This window comes from Dermacentor albipictus, chromosome 6 (assembly GCF_038994185.2).
Source record: "Dermacentor albipictus isolate Rhodes 1998 colony chromosome 6, USDA_Dalb.pri_finalv2, whole genome shotgun sequence".
NCBI lineage: Eukaryota > Metazoa > Arthropoda > Arachnida > Ixodida > Ixodidae > Dermacentor > Dermacentor albipictus.
The window spans coordinates 89,216,421-89,236,494 of NC_091826.1; positions in this window are offsets into that span (position 1 = coordinate 89,216,421).

Consider the following 20,074-nt stretch of genomic DNA (forward strand, 5'->3'; position numbering starts at 1 on the left):
TAGTTGGGAAGCTGACCGCCATGCTGGAAACCGCCTGCAAGGAAGCTGACGGGGAAGCTTTGCGAGTGCAAGTAGATGTTCGTCAACGGGGACAAAAGCGGAAGCGTGTTGGGGAGGAGGTCGAGGAAAGGGATGGGAAGCGTCGCCAGAGTTCGGCTGAGCTTCGGTGGAGGGAGGAACGTGCTCGGGAGTTTATCGCCGCACTTCCGCCCTGCAAGATTGACATGGACGCACTGGACGAGGAGCTTGGACCGGAACCTGATATCGAGTTCCTGGATGACTGAGCCAGTTCATCGAGTCTAGCGCAACGTCTTTTATATCCTCACCCCCTTGTAATGCCATATGAGCAGTTTGCGTTCTTGTGTTCAGTCCGGGCTATTTCTTTTCATTATTGCCATCATTGCCCAGTTACACCGATATAGGACACTTAACAAGCGCCGTTTTCTCGTAATTTGTTCTTTGTGGAAAGAACTCCTGCAGCTGCATGTGTTGCGCACAACTCTGCAGTGTATACACGATATTGAAATTTCAGCAGATTTCAATATTTTTGCGTGCGCATCAGTGTACCCAGAGCAAGTTTCCATTAATTTGTTACATTTAAGTGTTCCATTGAGGCATTTTATTTCATTTGCGGTGCAGTCTGCCAGATACAGTCTATTCCTACTTTTGTCGCACGTTTTCTTATATCTAGTGTTTTCGACGTATTGTTTGTAAATATCCTCGTCTCAAGAAAGGCTTCGTTTTCAACAAAGCGTACTACACAGCCACAGTTGACGTGTTTGTGGCAAGTAAACTTAGCGGTAATTACTGGTTACTACCAGCAACTAAAAAAATTACAAGTAAATGAGTATCTGCTAGTACCAGCCACTCAAAAATTTTGCAACAAAGATACACAGCCAGTACCTTGAGCTCACCAAAAAATTGCATCTATATGTGTGGCTCTTAGTACGAGCAACTCAGAAATTTGTAAAAAAGAAAATTAAATTGGCTGTTAGTAGCAGTACCTCACGAAAATGAAAAAAAGTGACTGGTTGTGAGTACGAGCAGCTCGAAAAGATAAGAAACGAAATTCGTCGGTGCTAGCACGAGCAGCCGTAATTGATTAGGGAAAAACTTGCTGCAAGGACCAAGCGCTTAACGTACTGGTTTATGTTTTCCAAGATGACGGTCTTATGAGAATTCTCGCTTATAGGCGTGAAAGCAAACGGACGCCAAAAGTGTAAGCATGTACAGACAAAACCATTGCTCAAGGTTCTTGAAGACAACTCACGTGACGGCACTCGTCACTGACCCCTCGGATCGCAATATTTCGCTGTAAACGCTGCCGTATCTTGAAATACGCATTGTTTATTTTTTTCCCTCCCCTCTTACCTTTCCTTTACCATTTTCTGCTCTCTCGCGCTCGAATATGCACGGTAAATAACCACTTGCTACCTGTTTGTCCCCCCCGCCCTGCCTTTTTTTTCTGGTTCTCCCCTTTCTACTTCAACCGCGCTTACGGCACGTGCGTCCGTGTCGAGGTCACTGCCCACTTCGCCTTTCGAGTGCCTCCTTTTGGGAAAGTGGGTTCAAGGAACGCGGTGGAAAGAGGGAAGGCCAACAGAAAACTGCGTTTCCGTTAGACCGAATCATTGTGTTCTCGGTTCCTGCACGGGCTGGACTTCTCTTCCTGTTTCTCTGATTCCAGTGTCATTCGGGTAAGCAAACGGTGCTACGTATCAAGCAGGATGAGTGATGCCGACTTTGTTCTTTCCGCAGCGTTGAGCAAGCTCCGAGACATACGCAAATCTAAGAGGCACGAGGGAATATGGCGTCGATTGCTTCTCGAGAGACTAGTTGGGAAGCTGACCGCCATGCTGGAAACCGCCTGCAAGGAAGCTGACGGGGAAGCTTTGCGAGTGCAAGTAGATGTTCGTCAACGGGGACAAAAGCGGAAGCGTGTTGGGGAGGAGGTCGAGGAAAGGGATGGGATGCGTCGCCAGAGTTCGGCTGAGCTTCGGTGGAGGGAGGAACGTGCTCGGGAGTTTATCGCCGCACTTTCGCCCTGCAAGATTGACATGGACGCACTGGACGAGGAGCTTGGACCGGAACCTGATATCGAGTTCCTGGATGACTGAGCCAGTTCATCGAGTCTAGCGCAACGTCTTTTATATCCTCACCCCCTTGTAATGCCATATGAGCAGTTTGCGTTCTTGTGTTCAGTCCGGGCTATTTCTTTTCATTATTGCCATCATTGCCCAGTTACACCGATATAGGACACTTAACAAGCGCCGTTTTCCCGTATTTTGTTCTTTGTGGAAAGAACTCCTGCAGCTGCATGTGTTGCGCACAACTCTGCAGTGTATACACGATATGGAAATTTTAGCAGATTTCAATATTTTTGCGTGCGCATCAGTGTACCCAGAGCAAGTTTCCATTAATTTCTTACATTTAAGTGTTCCATTGAGGCATTTTATTTCATTTGCGGTGCAGTCTGCCAGATACAGTCTATTCCTTCTTTTGTCGCACGTTTTCTTATATCTAGTGTTTTCGACGTATTGTTTGTAAATATCCTCGTCTCAAGAAAGGCTTCGTTTTCAACAAAGCGTACTACACAGCCACAGTTGACGTGTTTGTGGCAAGTAAACTTAGCGGTAATTACTGGTTACTACCAGCAACTAAAAAAATTACAAGTAAATGAGTATCTGCTAGTACCAGCCACTCAGAAATTTTGCAACAAAGATACACAGCCAGTACCTTGAGCTCACCAAAAAATTGCGTCTATATGTGTGGCTCTTAGTACGAGCAACTCAGAAATTTGTAAAAAAGAAAATTAAATTGGCTGTTAGTAGCAGTACCTCACGAAAATGAAAACAAAGTGACTGGTTGTGAGTACAAGAGCTCGAAAAGATAAGAAACGAAATTCGTCGATGCTAGCACGAGCAGCCGTAATTGATTAGGGAAAAACTTGCTGCAAGGACCAAGCGCTTAACGTACTGGTTTATGTTTTCCAAGATGACGGTCTTATGAGAATTCTCGCTTATAGGCGTGAAAGCAAACGGACGCCAAAACTGTAAGCATGTACAGACAAAACCATTGCTCAAGGTTCTTGAAGACAACTCACGTGACGGCACTCGTCACTGACCCCTCGGATCGCAATATTTCGCTGTAAACGCTGCCGTATCTTGGAATACGCATTGTTTATTTTTTTCCCTCCCCTCTTACCTTTCCTTTACCATTTTCTGCTCTCTCGCGCTCGAATATGCACGGTAAATAACCACGTGCAACCTGTTTGTCCCCCCCCCCCTGCCTTTTTTTTCTGGTTCTCCCCTTTCTCCTTCAACCGCGCTTACGGCACGTGCGTCCGTGTCGAGGTCACTGCCCACTTCGCCTTTCGAGTGCCTCCTTTTGGGAAAGTGGGTTCAAGGAACGCGGTGGAAAGAGGGAAGGCCAACAGAAAACTGCGTTTCCCTTAGACCGAATCATTGTGTTCTCGGTTACTGCACGGGCTGGACTGCTCTTCCTGTTTCTCTGATTCCAGTGTCATTCGGGTAAGCAAACGGTGCTACGTATCAAGCAGGATGAGTGATGCCGACTTTGTTCTTTCCGCAGCGTTGAGCAAGCTCCGAGACATACGCAAATCTAAGAGGCACGAGGGAATAAGGCGTCGATTGCTTCTCGAGAGACTAGTTGGGAAGCTGACCGCCATGCTGGAAACCGCCTGCAAGGAAGCTGACGGGGAAGCTTTGCGAGTGCAAGTAGATGTTCGTCAACGGGGACAAAAGCGGAAGCGTGTTGGGGAGGAGGTCGAGGAAAGGGATGGGAAGCGTCGCCAGAGTTCGGCTGAGCTTCGGTGGAGGGAGGAACGTGCTCGGGAGTTTATCGCCGCACTTCCGCCCTGCAAGATTGACATGGACGCACTGGACGAGGAGCTTGGACCGGAACCTGATATCGAGTTCCTGGATGACTGAGCCAGTTCATCGAGTCTAGCGCAACGTCTTTTATATCCTCACCCCCTTGTAATGCCATATGAGCAGTTTGCGTTCTTGTGTTCAGTCCGGGCTATTTCTTTTCATTATTGCCATCATTGCCCAGTTACACCGATATAGGACACTTAACAAGCGCCGTTTTCTCGTAATTTGTTCTTTGTGGAAAGAACTCCTGCAGCTGCATGTGTTGCGCACAACTCTGCAGTGTATACACGATATTGAAATTTCAGCAGATTTCAATATTTTTGCGTGCGCATCAGTGTACCCAGAGCAAGTTTCCATTAATTTGTTACATTTAAGTGTTCCATTGAGGCATTTTATTTCATTTGCGGTGCAGTCTGCCAGATACAGTCTATTCCTACTTTTGTCGCACGTTTTCTTATATCTAGTGTTTTCGACGTATTGTTTGTAAATATCCTCGTCTCAAGAAAGGCTTCGTTTTCAACAAAGCGTACTACACAGCCACAGTTGACGTGTTTGTGGCAAGTAAACTTAGCGGTAATTACTGGTTACTACCAGCAACTAAAAAAATTACAAGTAAATGAGTATCTGCTAGTACCAGCCACTCAAAAATTTTGCAACAAAGATACACAGCCAGTAATTTGAGCTCACCAAAAAATTGCATCTATATGTGTGGCTCTTAGTACGAGCAACTCAGAAATTTGTAAAAAAGAAAATTAAATTGGCTGTTAGTAGCAGTACATCACAAAAATGAAAACAAAGTGACTGGTTGTGAGTACAAGCAGCTCGAAAAGATAAGAAACGAAATTCGTCGGTGCTAGCACGAGCAGCCGTAATTGATTAGGGAAAAACTTGCTGCAAGGACCAAGCGCTTAACGTACTGGTTTATGTTTTCCAAGATGACGGTCTTATGAGAATTCTCGCTTATAGGCGTGAAAGCAAACGGACGCCAAAAGTGTAAGCATGTACAGACAAAACCATTGCTCAAGGTTATTGAAGACAACTCACGTGACGGCACTCGTCACTGACCCCTCGGATCGCAATATTTCGCTGTAAACGCTGCCGTATCTTGGAATACGCATTGTTTATTTTTTCCCTCCCCTCTTACCTTTCCTTTACCATTTTCTGCTCTCTCGCGCTCGAATATGCACGGTAAATAACCACGTGCAACCTGTTTGTCCCCCCCCCCCCCTGCCTTTTTTTTCTGGTTCTCCCCTTTCTACTTCAACCGCGCTTACGGCACGTGCGTCCGTGTCGAGGTCACTGCCCACTTCGCCTTTCGAGTGCCTCCTTTTGGGAAAGTGGGTTCAAGGAACGCGGTGGAAAGAGGGAAGGCCAACAGAAAACTGCGTTTCCCTTAGACCGAATCATTGTGTTCTCGGTTCCTGCACGGGCTGGACTGCTCTTCCTGTTTCTCTGATTCCAGTGTCATTCGGGTAAGCAAACGGTGCTACGTATCAAGCAGGATGAGTGATGCCGACTTTGTTCTTTCCGCAGCGTTGAGCAAGCTCCGAGACATACGCAAATCTAAGAGGCACGAGGGAATATGGCGTCGATTGCTTCTCGAGAGACTAGTTGGGAAGCTGACCGCCATGCTGGAAACCGCCTGCAAGGAAGCTGACGGGGAAGCTTTGCGAGTGCAAGTAGATGTTCGTCAACGGGGACAAAAGCGGAAGCGTGTTGGGGAGGAGGTCGAGGAAAGGGATGGGAAGCGTCGCCAGAGTTCGGCTGAGCTTCGGTGGAGGGAGGAACGTGCTCGGGAGTTTATCGCCGCACTTCCGCCCTGCAAGATTGACATGGACGCACTGGACGAGGAGCTTGGACCGGAACCTGATATCGAGTTCCTGGATGACTGAGCCAGTTCATCGAGTCTAGCGCAACGTCTTTTATATCCTCACCCCCTTGTAATGCCATATGAGCAGTTTGCGTTCTTGTGTTCAGTCCGGGCTATTTCTTTTCATTATTGCCATCATTGCCCAGTTACACCGATATAGGACACTTAACAAGCGCCGTTTTCTCGTATTTTGTTCTTTGTGGAAAGAACTCCTGCAGCTGCATGTGTTGCGCACAACTCTGCAGTGTATACACGATATTGAAATTTCAGCAGATTTCAATATTTTTGCGTGCGCATCAGTGTACCCAGAGCAAGTTTCCATTAATTTGTTACATTTAAGTGTTCCATTGAGGCATTTTATTTCATTTGCGGTGCAGTCTGCCAGATACAGTCTATTCCTTCTTTTGTCGCACGTTTTCTTATATCTAGTGTTTTCGACGTATTGTTTGTAAATATCCTCGTCTCAAGAAAGGCTTCGTTTTCAACAAAGCGTACTACACAGCCACAGTTGACGTGTTCGTGGCAAGTAAACTTAGCGGTAATTACTGGTTACTACCAGCAACTAAAAAAATACAAGTAAATGAGTATCTGCTAGTACCAGCCACTCAAAAATTTTGCAACAAAGATACACAGCCAGTACCTTGAGCTCACCAAAAAATTGCATCTATATGTGTGGCTCTTAGTACGAGCAACTCAGAAATTTGTAAAAAAGAAAATTAAATTGGCTGTTAGTAGCAGTACCTCACGAAAATGAAAGCAAAGTGACTGGTTGTGAGTACAAGCAGCTCGAAAAGATAAGAAACGAAATTCGTCGGTGCTAGCACGAGCAGCCATAATTGATTAGGGAAAAACTTGCTGCAAGGACCAAGCGCTTAACGTACTGGTTTATGTTTTCCAAGATGACGGTCTTATGAGAATTCTCGCTTATAGGCGTGAAAGCAAACGGACGCCAAAAGTGTAAGCATGTACAGACAAAACCATTGCTCAAGGTTATTGAAGACAACTCACGTGACGGCACTCGTCACTGACCCCTCGGATCGCAATATTTCGCTGTAAACGCTGCCGTATCTTGGAATACGCATTGTTTATTTTTTCCCTCCCCTCTTACCTTTCCTTTACCATTTTCTGCTCTCTCGCGCTCGAATATGCACGGTAAATAACCACGTGCAACCTGTTTGTCCCCCCCCCCTGCCTTTTTTTTCTGGTTCTCCCCTTTCTACTTCAACCGCGCTTACGGCACGTGCGTCCGTGTCGAGGTCACTGCCCACTTCGCCTTTCGAGTGCCTCCTTTTGGGAAAGTGGGTTCAAGGAACGCGGTGGAAAGAGGGAAGGCCAACAGAAAACTGCGTTTCCCTTAGACCGAATCATTGTGTTCTCGGTTCCTGCACGGGCTGGACTGCTCTTCCTGTTTCTCTGATTCCAGTGTCATTCGGGTAAGCAAACGGTGCTACGTATCAAGCAGGATGAGTGATGCCGACTTTGTTCTTTCCGCAGCGTTGAGCAAGCTCCGAGACATACGCAAATCTAAGAGGCACGAGGGAATATGGCGTCGATTGCTTCTCGAGAGACTAGTTGGGAAGCTGACCGCCATGCTGCAAACCGCCTGCAAGGAAGCTGACGGGGAAGCTTTGCGAGTGCAAGTAGATGTTCGTCAACGGGGACAAAAGCGGAAGCGTGTTGGGGAGGAGGTCGAGGAAAGGGATGGGAAGCGTCGCCAGAGTTCGGCTGAGCTTCGGTGGAGGGAGGAACGTGCTCGGGAGTTTATCGCCGCACTTCCGCCCTGCAAGATTGACATGGACGCACTGGACGAGGAGCTTGGACCGGAACCTGATATCGAGTTCCTGGATGACTGAGCCAGTTCATCGAGTCTAGCGCAACGTCTTTTATATCCTCACCCCCTTGTAATGCCATATGAGCAGTTTGCGTTCTAGTGTTCAGTCCGGGCTATTTCTTTTCATTATTGCCATCATTGCCCAGTTACACCGATATAGGACACTTAACAAGCGCCGTTTTCTCGTATTTTGTTCTTTGTGGAAAGAACTCCTGCAGCTGCATGTGTTGCGCACAACTCTGCAGTGTATACACGATATTGAAATTTCAGCAGATTTCAATATTTTTGCGTGCGCATCAGTGTACCCAGAGCAAGTTTCCATTAATTTGTTACATTTAAGTGTTCCATTGAGGCATTTTATTTCATTTGCGGTGCAGTCTGCCAGATACAGTCTATTCCTTCTTTTGTCGCACGTTTTCTTATATCTAGTGTTTTCGACGTATTGTTTGTAAATATCCTCGTCTCAAGAAAGGCTTCGTTTTCAACAAAGCGTACTACACAGCCACAGTTGACGTGTTCGTGGCAAGTAAACTTAGCGGTAATTACTGGTTACTACCAGCAACTAAAAAAATACAAGTAAATGAGTATCTGCTAGTACCAGCCACTCAAAAATTTTGCAACAAAGATACACAGCCAGTACCTTGAGCTCACCAAAAAATTGCATCTATATGTGTGGCTCTTAGTACGAGCAACTCAGAAATTTGTAAAAAAGAAAATTAAATTGGCTGTTAGTAGCAGTACCTCACGAAAATGAAAGCAAAGTGACTGGTTGTGAGTACAAGCAGCTCGAAAAGATAAGAAACGAAATTCGTCGGTGCTAGCACGAGCAGCCATAATTGATTAGGGAAAAACTTGCTGCAAGGACCAAGCGCTTAACGTACTGGTTTATGTTTTCCAAGATGACGGTCTTATGAGAATTCTCGCTTATAGGCGTGAAAGCAAACGGACGCCAAAAGTGTAAGCATGTACAGACAAAACCATTGCTCAAGGTTCTTGAAGACAACTCACGTGACGGCACTCGTCACCGACCCCTCGGATCGCAATATTTCGCTGTAAACGCTGCCGTATCTTGGAATACGCATTGTTTATTTTTTTCCCTCCCCTCTTACCTTTCCTTTACCATTTTCTGCTCTCTCGCGCTCGAATATGCACGGTAAATAACCACGTGCAACCTGTTTGTCCCCCCCCCCCCCTGCCTTTTTTTTCTGGTTCTCCCCTTTCTACTTCAACCGCGCTTACGGCACGTGGGTCCGTGTCGAGGTCACTGCCCACTTCGCCTTTCGAGTGCCTCCTTTTGGGAAAGTGGGTTCAAGGAACGCGGTGGAAAGAGGGAAGGCCAACAGAAAACTGCGTTTCCCTTAGACCGAATCATTGTGTTCTCGGTTCCTGCACGGGCTGGACTGCTCTTCCTGTTTCTCTGATTCCAGTGTCATTCGGGTAAGCAAACGGTGCTACGTATCAAGCAGGATGAGTGATGCCGACTTTGTTCTTTCCGCAGCGTTGAGCAAGCTCCGAGACATACGCAAATCTAAGAGGCACGAGGGAATATGGCGTCGATTGCTTCTCGAGAGACTAGTTGGGAAGCTGACCGCCATGCTGGAAACCGCCTGCAAGGAAGCTGACGGGGAAGCTTTGCGAGTGCAAGTAGATGTTCGTCAACGGGGACAAAAGCGGAAGCGTGTTGGGGAGGAGGTCGAGGAAAGGGATGGGAAGCGTCGCCAGAGTTCGGCTGAGCTTCGGTGGAGGGAGGAACGTGCTCGGGAGTTTATCGCCGCACTTCCGCCCTGCAAGATTGACATGGACGCACTGGACGAGGAGCTTGGACCGGAACCTGATATCGAGTTCCTGGATGACTGAGCCAGTTCATCGAGTCTAGCGCAACGTCTTTTATATCCTCACCCCCTTGTAATGCCATATGAGCAGTTTGCGTTCTTGTGTTCAGTCCGGGCTATTTCTTTTCATTATTGCCATCATTGCCCAGTTACACCGATATAGGACACTTAACAAGCGCCGTTTTCTCGTATTTTGTTCTTTGTGGAAAGAACTCCTGCAGCTGCATGTGTTTCGCACAACTCTGCAGTGTATACACGATATTGAAATTTCAGCAGATTTCAATATTTTTGCGTGCGCATCAGTGTACCCAGAGCAAGTTTCCATTAATTTGTTACATTTAAGTGTTCCATTGAGGCATTTTATTTCATTTGCGGTGCAGTCTGCCAGATACAGTCTATTCCTTCTTTTGTCGCACGTTTTCTTATATCTAGTGTTTTCGACGTATTGTTTGTAAATATCCTCGTCTCAAGAAAGGCTTCGTTTTCAACAAAGCGTACTACACAGCCACAGTTGACGTGTTTGTGGCAAGTAAACTTAGCGGTAATTACTGGTTACTACCAGCAACTAAAAAAATTACAAGTAAATGAGTATCTGCTAGTACCAGCCACTCAAAAATTTTGCAACAAAGATACACAGCCAGTACCTTGAGCTCACCAAAAAATTGCATCTATATGTGTGGCTCTTAGTACGAGCAACTCAGAAATTTGTAAAAAAGAAAATTAAATTGGCTGTTAGTAGCAGTACCTCACGAAAATGAAAACAAAGTGACTGGTTGTGAGTACGAGCAGCTCGAAAAGATAAGAAACGAAATTCGTCGATGCTAGCACGAGCAGCCGTAATTGATTAGGGAAAAACTTGCTGCAAGGACCAAGCGCTTAACGTACTGGTTTATGTTTTCCAAGATGACGGTCTTATGAGAATTCTCGCTTATAGGCGTGAAAGCAAACGGACGCCAAAACTGTAAGCATGTACAGAGAAAACCATTGCTCAAGGTTCTTGAAGACAACTCACGTGACGGCACTCGTCACTGACCCCTCGGATCGCAATATTTCGCTGTAAACGCTGCCGTATCTTGGAATACGCATTGTTTATTTTTTTCCCTCCCCTCTTACCTTTCCTTTACCATTTTCTGCTCTCTCGCGCTCGAATATGCACGGTAAATAACCACGTGCAACCTGTTTGTCCCCCCCCCCCTGCCTTTTTTTTCTGGTTCTCCCCTTTCTACTTTAACCGCGCTTACGGCACGTGCGTCCGTGTCGAGGTCACTGCCCACTTCGCCTTTCGAGTGCCTCCTTTTGGGAAAGTGGGTTCAAGGAACGCGGTGGAAAGAGGGAAGGCCAACAGAAAACTGCGTTTCCCTTAGACCGAATCATTGTGTTCTCGGTTCCTGCACGGGCTGGACTGCTCTTCCTGTTTCTCTGATTCCAGTGTCATTCGGGTAAGCAAACGGTGCTACGTATCAAGCAGGATGAGTGATGCCGACTTTTTTCTTTCCGCAGCGTTGAGCAAGCTCCGAGACATACGCAAATCTAAGAGGCACGAGGGAATATGGCGTCGATTGCTTCTCGAGAGACTAGTTGGGAAGCTGACCGCCATGCTTGAAACCGCCTGCAAGGGAGCTGACGGGGAAGCTTTGCGAGTGCAAGTAGATGTTCGTCAACGGGGACAAAAACGGAAGCGTGTTGGGGAGGAGGTCGAGGAAAGGGATGGGAAGCGTCGCCAGAGTTCGGCTGAGCTTCGGTGGAGGGAGGAACGTGCTCGGGAGTTTATCGCCGCACTTCCGCCCTGCAAGATTGACATGGACGCACTGGACGAGGAGCTTGGACCGGAACCTGATATCGAGTTCCTGGATGACTGAGCCAGTTCATCGAGTCTAGCGCAACGTCTTTTATATCCTCACCCCCTTGTAATGCCATATGAGCAGTTTGCGTTCTTGTGTTCAGTCCGGGCTATTTCTTTTCATTATTGCCATCATTGCCCAGTTACACCGATATAGGACACTTAACAAGCGCCGTTTTCTCGTATTTTGTTCTTTGTGGAAAGAACTCCTGCAGCTGCATGTGTTGCGCACAACTCTGCAGTGTATACACGATATTGAAATTTCAGCAGATTTCAATATTTTTGCGTGCGCATCAGTGTACCCAGAGCAAGTTTCCATTAATTTGTTACATTTAAGTGTTCCATTGAGGCATTTTATTTCATTTGCGGTGCAGTCTGCCAGATACAGTCTATTCCTTCTTTTGTCGCAAGTTTTCTTATATCTAGTGTTTTCGACGTATTGTTTGTAAATATCCTCGTCTCAAGAAAGGCTTCGTTTTCAACAAAGCGTACTACACAGCCACAGTTGACGTGTTTGTGGCAAGTAAACTTAGCGGTAATTACTGGTTACTACCAGCAACTAAAAAATTACAAGTAAATGAGTATCTGCTAGTACCAGCCACTCAAAAATTTTGCAACAAAGATACACAGCCAGTACCTTGAGCTCACCAAAAAATTGCATCTATATGTGTGGCTCTTAGTACGAGCAACTCAGAAATTTGTAAAAAAGAAAATTAAATTGGCTGTTAGTAGCAGTACCTCACGAAAATGAAAACAAAGTGACTGGTTGTGAGTACAAGCAGCTCGAAAAGATAAGAAACGAAATTCGTCGGTGCTAGCACGAGCAGCCATAATTGATTAGGGAAAAACTTGCTGCAAGGACCAAGCGCTTAACGTACTGGTTTATGTTTTCCAAGATGACGGTCTTATGAGAATTCTCGCTTATAGGCGTGAAAGCAAACGGACGCCAAAAGTGTAAGCATGTAAAGACAAAACCATTGCTCAAAGTTCTTGAAGACAACTCACGTGACGGCACTCGTCACTGACCCCTCGGGTCGCAATATTTCGCTGTAAACGCTGCCGTATCTTGGAATACGCATTGTTTATTTTTTCCCTCCCCTCTTACCTTTCCTTTACCATTTTCTGCTCTCTCGCGCTCGAATATGCACGGTAAATAACCACGTGCAACCTGTTTGTCCCCCCCCCCTGCCTTTTTTTTCTGGTTCTCCCCTTTCTACTTCAACCGCGCTTACGGCACGTGCGTCCGTGTCGAGGTCACTGCCCACTTCGCCTTTCGAGTGCCTCCTTTTGGGAAAGTGGGTTCAAGGAACGCGGTGGAAAGAGGGAAGGCCAACAGAAAAATTGGAGGACGCTTAAGCTTCGCCTTCAAGAGTGGAACGCGACAGCGTTCCCGTCGACCCGCCAAGGAGTGTAAGACAGTGGGCTACAGGGCAGCCATCACTTAGGGGGCGCCCCGCATCGGACGCGGAGAGCGCCGAGCCATATGGTCGAGCAACGCGGCGTTCGGCGCAGCAACGAAACGTGCGCCTGAGCAAGCGGAACGAACCGAAGAACTCGGTATCTCGGAGGGGGAAATGATGCACGCCAGCCAAACGTCGTGATCGGCACGGGCAGAGAGATAGACAGATAGCGATCTAAAGAAAGGAAGGGCGCTTGATTCTGCAGAGAGCGCAAGGCGAAGCGTTGTCAGGGGAGAGGGAGTTGGGGCCGCGAACCGCCTCGCACCGGTCCTCGCAGCTCCCATGCGCGCGTGGCGCGCCATCTGTCGGGGCAGCGCCGTACATGGAGAGGAGGGGGTCTTCTGTGTTTGCCGCAAGATGGCTCTGCGTGTGCGGAAAGCGCAGAAGAAATGCAGCGGAAACGCACTTCGCTACTCGTGTAATTGCGACTTCTGTAAGTTACATTTTCATAATTACCGATATACACCGAAGTATAACTTTCCACGGCTCGTTTCGAAGGCAACACCGCATTCACTAGAGGCGCGTTTGTACCGCTTGGAAGCATCGAACTCGTGGCTGAGTGGTAGCGTCTCCGCCTCACACTCCGGAGACCCTGGTTCGATTCCCACCCAGCCCATCTTGGAAGTTGCTTTTTATTTGTGAAGTGCGTGCCGTGATTTATCGCTCACGGTCAACGCCGCGGACGCCGACACCGACGCCGACGACACCGGCTTTTCTGCGACACGAGCTCCTTAACGCTATCGCGTTAAAACTGCGTTTCCCTTAGACCGAATCATTGTGTTCTCGGTTCCTGCACGGGCTGGACTGCTCTTCCTGTTTCTCTGATTCCAGTGTCATTCGGGTAAGCAAACGGTGCTACGTATCAAGCAGGATGAGTGATGCCGACTTTGTTCTTTCCGCAGCGTTGAGCAAGCTCCGAGACATACGCAAATCTAAGAGGCACGAGGGAATATGGCGTCGATTGCTTCTCGAGAGACTAGTTGGGAAGCTGACCGCCATGCTGGAAACCGCCTGCAAGGAAGCTGACGGGGAAGCTTTGCGAGTGCAAGTAGATGTTCGTCAACGGGGACAAAAGCGGAAGCGTGTTGGGGAGGAGGTCGAGGAAAGGGATGGGAAGCGTCGCCAGAGTTCGGCTGAGCTTCGGTGGAGGGAGGAACGTGCTCGGGAGTTTATCGCCGCACTTCCGCCCTGCAAGATTGACATGGACGCACTGGACGAGGAGCTTGGACCGGAACCTGATATCGAGTTCCTGGATGACTGAGCCAGTTCATCGAGTCTAGCGCAACGTCTTTTATATCCTCACCCCCTTGTAATGCCATATGAGCAGTTTGCGTTCTTGTGTTCAGTCCGGGCTATTTCTTTTCATTATTGCCATCATTGCCCAGTTACACCGATATAGGACACTTAACAAGCGCCGTTTTCTCGTATTTTGTTCTTTGTGGAAAGAACTCCTGCAGCTGCATGTGTTGCGCACAACTCTGCAGTGTATACACGATATTGAAATTTCAGCAGATTTCAATATTTTTGCGTGCGCATCAGTGTACCCAGAGCAAGTTTCCATTAATTTGTTACATTTAAGTGTTCCATTTAGGCATTTTATTTCATTTGCGGTGCAGTCTGCCAGATACAGTCTATTCCTTCTTTTGTCGCACGTTTTCTTATATCTAGTGTTTTCGACGTATTGTTTGTAAATATCCTCGTCTCAAGAAAGGCTTCGTTTTCAACAAAGCGTACTACACAGCCACAGTTGACGTGTTTGTGGCAAGTAAACTTAGCGGTAATTACTGGTTACTACCAGCAACTAAAAAAATTACAAGTAAATGAGTATCTGCTAGTACCAGCCACTCAAAAATTTTGCAACAAAGATACACAGCCAGTACCTTGTGCTCACCAAAAAATTGCATCTATATGTGTGGCTCTTAGTACGAGCAACTCAGAAGTTTGTAAAAAAGAAAATAAATTGGCTGTTAGTAGCAGTACCTCACGAAAATGAAAACAAAGTGACTGGTTGTGAGTACAAGCAGCTCGAAAAGATAAGAAACGAAATTCGTCGGTGCTAGCACGAGCAGCCATAATTGATTAGGGAAAAACTTGCTGCAAGGACCAAGCGCTTAACGTACTGGTTTATGTTTTTCAAGATGACGGTCTTATGAGAATTCTCGCTTATAGGCGTGAAAGCAAACGGACGCCAAAAGTGTAAGCATGTACAGACAAAACCATTGCTCAAGGTTCTTGAAGACAACTCACGTGACGGCACTCGTCACTGACCCCTCGGATCGCAATATTTCGCTGTAAACGCTGCCGTATCTTGGAATACGCATTGTTTATTTTTTTCCCTCCCCTCTTACCTTTCCTTTACCATTTTCTGCTCTCTCGCGCTCGAATATGCACGGTAAATAACCACGTGCAACCTGTTTGTCCCCCCCCCCTGCCTTTTTTTTCTGGTTCTCCCCTTTCTACTTCAACCGCGCTTACGGCACGTGCGTCCGTGTCGAGGTCACTGCCCACTTCGCCTTTCGAGTGCCTCCTTTTGGGAAAGTGGGTTCAAGGAACGCGGTGGAAAGAGGGAAGGCAAACAGAAAACTGCGTTTCCCTTAGACCGAATCATTGTGTTCTCGGTTCCTGCACGGGCTGGACTGCTCTTCCTGTTTCTCTGATTCCAGTGTCATTCGGGTAAGCAAACGGTGCTACGTATCAAGCAGGATGAGTGATGCCGACTTTGTTCTTTCCGCAGCGTTGAGCAAGCTCCGAGACATACGCAAATCTAAGAGGCACGAGGGAATATGGCGTCGATTGCTTCTCGAGAGACTAGTTGGGAAGCTGACCGCCATGCTGGAAACCGCCTGCAAGGAAGCTGACGGGGAAGCTTTGCGAGTGCAAGTAGATGTTGGTCAACGGGGACAAAAGCGGAAGCGTGTTGGGGAGGAGGTCGAGGAAAGGGATGGGAAGCGTCGCCAGAGTTCGGCTGAGCTTCGGTGGAGGGAGGAACGTGCTCGGGAGTTTATCGCCGCACTTCCGCCCTGCAAGATTGACATGGACGCACTGGACGAGGAGCTTGGACCGGAACCTGATATCGAGTTCCTGGATGACTGAGCCAGTTCATCGAGTCTAGCGCAACGTCTTTTATATCCTCACCCCCTTGTAATGCCATATGAGCAGTTTGCGTTCTTGTGTTCAGTCCGGGCTATTTCTTTTCATTATTGCCATCATTGCCCAGTTACACCGATATAGGACACTTAACAAGCGCCGTTTTCTCGTATTTTGTTCTTTGTGGAAAGAACTCCTGCAGCTGCATGTGTTGCGTACAACTCTGCAGTGTATACACGATATTGAAATTTCAGCAGATTTCAATATTTTTGCGTGCGCATCAGTGTACCCAGAGCAAGTTTCCATTAATTTGTTACATTTAAGTGTTCCATTTAGGCATTTTATTTCATTTGCGGTGCAGTCTGCCAGATACAGTCTATTCCTTCTTTTGTCGCACGTTTTCTTATATCTAGTGTTTTCGACGTATTGTTTGTAAATATCCTCGTCTCAAGAAAGGCTTCGTTTTCAACAAAGCGTACTACACAGCCACAGTTGACGTGTTTGTGGCAAGTAAACTTAGCGGTAATTACTGGTTACTACCAGCAACTAAAAAAATTACAAGTAAATGAGTATCTGCTAGTACCAGCCACTCAAAAATTTTGCAACAAAGATACACAGCCAGTACCTTGAGCTCACCAAAAAATTGCATCTATATGTGTGGCTCTTAGTACGAGCAACTCAGAAATTTGTAAAAAAGAAAATTAAATTGGCTGTTAGTAGCAGTACCTCACGAAAATGAAAACAAAGTGACTGGTTGTGAGTACAAGCAGCTCGAAAAGATAAGAAACGAAATTCGTCGGTGCTAGCCCGAGCAGCCATAATTGATTAGGGAAAAACTTGCTGCAAGGACCAAGCGCTTAACGTACTGGTTTATGTTTTCCAAGATGACGGTCTTATGAGAATTCTCGCTTATAGGCGTGAAAGCAAACGGACGCCAAAAGTGTAAGCATGTACAGACAAAACCATTGCTCAAGGTTCTTGAAGACAACTCACGTGACGGCACTCGTAACTGACCCCTCGGATCGCAATATTTCGCTGTAAACGCTGCCGTATCTTGGAATACGCATTGTTTATTTTTTTCCCTCCCCTCTTACCTTTCCTTTACCATTTTCTGCTCTCTCGCGCTCGAATATGCACGGTAAATAACCACGTGCAACCTGTTTGTCCCCCCCCCCTGCCTTTTTTTTCTGGTTCTCCCCTTTCTACTTCAACCGTGCTTACGGCACGTGCGTCCGTGTCGAGGTCACTGCCCACTTCGCCTTTCGAGTGCCTCCTTTTGGGAAAGTGGGTTCAAGGAACGCGGTGGAAAGAGGGAAGGCCAACAGAAAACTGCGTTTCCCTTAGACCGAATCATTGTGTTCTCGGTTCCTGCACGGGCTGGACTGCTCTTCCTGTTTCTCTGATTCCAGTGTCATTCGGGTAAGCAAACGGTGCTACGTATCAAGCAGGATGAGTGATGCCGACTTTGTTCTTTCCGCAGCGTTGAGCAAGCTCCGAGACATACGCAAATCTAAGAGGCACGAGGGAATATGGCGTCGATTGCTTCTCGAGAGACTAGTTGGGAAGCTGACCGCCATGCTGGAAACCGCCTGCAAGGAAGCTGACGGGGAAGCTTTGCGAGTGCAAGTAGATGTTCGTCAACGGGGACAAAAGCGGAAGCGTGGTGGGGAGGAGGTCGAGGAAAGGGATGGGAAGCGTCGCCAGAGTTCGGCTGAGCTTCGGTGGAGGGAGGAACGTGCTCGGGAGTTTATCGCCGCACTTCCGCCCTGCAAGATTGACATGGACGCACTGGACGAGGAGCTTGGACCGGAACCTGATATCGAGTTCCTGGATGACTGAGCCAGTTCATCGAGTCTAGCGCAACGTCTTTTATATCCTCACCCCCTTGTAATGCCATATGAGCAGTTTGCGTTCTTGTGTTCAGTCCGGGCTATTTCTTTTCATTATTGCCATCATTGCCCAGTTACACCGATATAGGACACTTAACAAGCGCCGTTTTCTCGTATTTTGTTCTTTGTGGAAAGAACTCCTGCAGCTGCATGTGTTGCGCACAACTCTGCAGTGTATACACGATATTGAAATTTCAGCAGATTTCAATATTTTTTCGTGCGCATCAGTGTACCCAGAGCAAGTTTCCATTAATTTGTTACATTTAAGTGTTCCATTGAGGCATTTTATTTCATTTGCGGTGCAGTCTGCCAGATACAGTCTATTCCTTCTTTTGTCGCACGTTTTCTTATATATAGTGTTTTCGACGTATTGTTTGTAAATATCCTCGTCTCAAGAAAGCTTCGTTTTCAACAAAGCGTACTACACAGCCACAGTTGACGTGTTTGTGGCAAGTAAACTTAGCGGTAATTACTGGTTACTACCAGCAACTAAAAAAATTACAAGTAAATGAGTATCTGCTAGTACCAGCCACTCAAAAATTTTGCAACAAAGATACACAGCCAGTACCTTGAGCTCACCAAAAAATTGCATCTATATGTGTGGCTCTTAGTACGAGCAACTCAGAAATTTGTAAAAAAGAAAATTAAATTGGCTGTTAGTAGCAGTACCTCACGAAAATGAAAACAAAGTGACTGGTTGTGAGTACAAGCAGCTCGAAAAGATAAGAAACGAAATTCGTCGGTGCTAGCACGAGCAGCCATAATTGATTAGGGAAAAACTTGCTGCAAGGACCAAGCGCTTAACGTACTGGTTTATGTTTTCCAAGATGACGGTCTTATGAGAATTCTCGCTTATAGGCGTGAAAGCAAACGGACGCCAAAAGTGTAAGCATGTACAGACAAAACCATTGCTCAAGGTTCTTGAAGACAACTCACGTGACGGCACTCGTCACTGACCCCTCGGATCGCAATATGTCGCTGTAAACGCTGCCGTATCTTGGAATACGCATTGTTTATTTTTTTCCCTCCCCTCTTACCTTTCCTTTACCATTTTCTGCTCTCTCGCGCTCGAATATGCACGGTAAATAACCACGTGCAACCTGTTTGTCCCCCCCCCCCTGCCTTTTTTTTCTGGTTCTCCCCTTTCTACTTCAACCGTGCTTACGGCACGTGCGTCCGTGTCGAGGTCACTGCCCACTTCGCCTTTCGAGTGCCTCCTTTTGGGAAAGTGGGTTCAAGGAACGCGGTGGAAAGAGGGAAGGCCAACAGAAAACTGCGTTTCCCTTAGACCGAATCATTGTGTTCTCGGTTCCTGCACGGGCTGGACTGCTCTTCCTGTTTCTCTGATTCCAGTGTCATTCGGGTAAGCAAACGGTGCTACGTATCAAGCAGGATGAGTGATGCCGACTTTGTTCTTTCCGCAGCGTTGAGCAAGCTCCGAGACATACGCAAATCTAAGAGGCACGAGGGAATATGGCGTCGATTGCTTCTCGAGAGACTAGTTGGGAAGCTGACCGCCATGCTGGAAACCGCCTGCAAGGAAGCTGACGGGGAAGCTTTGCGAGTGCAAGTAGATGTTCGTCAACGGGGACAAAAGCGGAAGCGTGTTGGCGAGGAGGTCAAGGAAAGGGATGGGAAGCGTCGCCAGAGTTCGGCTGAGCTTCGATGGAGGGAGGAACGTGCTCGGGAGTTTATCGCCGCACTTCCGCCCTGCAAGATTGACGTGGACGCACTGGACGAGGAGCTTGGACCGGAACCTGATATCGAGTTCCTGGATGACTGAGCCAGTTCATCGAGTCTAGCGCAACGTCTTTTATATCCTCACCCCCTTGTAATGCCATATGAGCAGTTTGCGTTCTTGTGTTCAGTCCGGGCTATTTCTTTTCATTATTGCCATCATTGCCCAGTTACACCGATATAGGACACTTAACAAGCGCCGTTTTCTCGTATTTTGTTCTTTGTGGAAAGAATTCCTGCAGCTGCATGTGTTGCGCACAACTCTGCAGTGTATACACGGTATTGAAATTTCAGCAGATTTCAATATTTTTGCGTGCGCATCAGTGTACCCAGAGCAAGTTTCCATTAATTTGTTACATTTAAGTGTTCCATTGAGGCATTTTATTTCATTTGCGGTGCAGTCTGCCAGATACAGTCTATTCCTTCTTTTGTCGCACGTTTTCTTATATCTAGTGTTTTCGACGTATTGTTTGTAAATATCCTCGTCTCAAGAAAGGCTTCGTTTTCAACAAAGCGTACTACACAGCCACAGTTGACGTGTTTGTGGCAAGTAAACTTAGCGGTAATTACTGGTTACTACCAGCAACTAAAAAAATTACAAGTAAATGAGTATCTGCTAGTACCAGCCACTCAAA